Below are 1769 nucleotides of genomic sequence, written 5' to 3'. Positions count from 1 at the left end.
GGTTCTCTCCTTGGCTCTGGGAGGAGGTGGGTGCTGGTGGGTTAGAGTAGGGAGTTGGAGCCAGAATGCCTGGGTTCTCTCTCCGGCTCTGGGAGGGGAGTGGGGGCTGGTGGTGAGAGCAGTGGGGGCTGGGAACCAGGACTCCTGGGTTCTCTCCAAACTCTGGGCGGGAAGTGGGGGTCTCACCTGTCCAGCTCGTCGTCCAGGGGCTGGTAGTGGAGCTGGTAGCACTCGATGCGCTTGAGGAAATCCTCCACCACCTCCTCCCGGTTACAGTCCTTGTAGTCCGGGCTGCTCAGCTTCACTTGCTGTGGGGGGGACGCCAGGGAGATGGGCCCAGAGCCGAGGGGCCCGCCTTCCCCTCCCCCCCAGGTGTGTGTATGGGGGGGGGGACACCCTCCGGACCGCCCGCCTCCCCTCCCCCCCAGGTGTGTGTATGTGGGAGGGGACACCCTGAGCCACCCGCCTCCCCCCTCCCCGCATGTGTGTCTGGGGGACACCCCGGGCCACCTGCCTCCCCCCCGGGTGTGCGTGTGTGTGTGTGGAGGGGACACCCCAGGCCACCTGTCTCCCCCCCCCCCTGTGTGGCGGGGACACCAGGACGGCCAGGTCCCAGGGGGTGTTTCTCTCACTGTGATGTTCTCCTCTATGATAGCCGGGTCGTCACAGATGGACTCGATGAAAAACACCTGGGGGGAGGTGTTAACGTGGGTCTAACGGTGACTGGAGATCCTAGCGCTGCACAATTCCCCCTTCAGCACCCCCCCCGGGCTGCGCCCTTCCCCCCGGCAGTGCCCCCAGCCAGACACCCCCCTCCCAGCTCCGCACTCTTCAGGATGCCTGTGTTCTCTTCCCAGATCCAGGAGGGAAGTGGGGTCTAGTGGTTAGAGCAGAGAACGTGAGTGCAAATGCAATTTGGAGTTGAGAAACAACATCAGGGCTCCTGGGTTTCAACATCTTCTGCTGTAGCCACTAGACCCCAAAACTTAGCAAGGGGGGATAAAAACTCAGCCTCACCTCTGGAATACGAGGGTGCCCGGTGCTGGGTAAAGGTTCCAGGCACAGTAGGAGAGCAAAGGAGAAGAGCAGCAGCTGTCTCAGCATTGGCATGATGAGTCCCCGCAGCTCCGCCGAGAAGGACCAACCTCGGAGATCTCTTTTTTGGACGCACTTTTTAAAGCTTCATGGGTTTCCCCCCCCCTCCCCACCTCTCAATGTAGCATTCATGCGGACACAAGCTGTGATTGTCCTCTCCTAGGAGGCTGGAGGGAGGCCAGGCCTTCGCTCTCCCCTCCGTAAGATGAAATGAAAACAAAATGTTCAGGCAAGTCCATGCCCTGGGTTAAAAAGGAAAAAAATGCGAGGGAGCCCGCGAGTAGGTCAACAGGAGGCAGAGCCTGGGAGCTGAAGAACGGAAGGTCAGTGGAAAAGGAGTTGGCCCTGCATGCGTGGCTGGGCTGAACTCCACGGTCAGGAATGAGTCCGGCTCAAGGTCTGCAGGTGCGAAGGGTTTCCGCGGAGGAGCCACGGGGAGTTTATCGAGTTGGATTTCACACCAGTTAGATCCCCATTTCTTCCCATGGGGCCAGATAGGCCTGCTGGGATCATCCAGCCTGCCCTCCCGCACAGCAAGGCCAGAGGACTGCCCCCCACAAAGGTTGGACCACTTGGGGAAAGGGTTGGGGGCAGAGTGCCAGCCCCCATCAAGCCCTAGGGCGGGGACTGGCTGGCTCAGTGAGGTGGGGAAGGGGGCCTTTCCCCTCTAGGGG

The sequence above is a fragment of the Chelonoidis abingdonii genome, unplaced genomic scaffold (genome assembly GCF_003597395.2).
Source record: "Chelonoidis abingdonii isolate Lonesome George unplaced genomic scaffold, CheloAbing_2.0 scaffold0697, whole genome shotgun sequence".
Lineage (NCBI taxonomy): Eukaryota > Metazoa > Chordata > Testudines > Testudinidae > Chelonoidis > Chelonoidis abingdonii.
The sequence above is the reverse complement of the archived record's forward strand: the minus strand, read 5'-3'. Positions refer to the sequence as shown.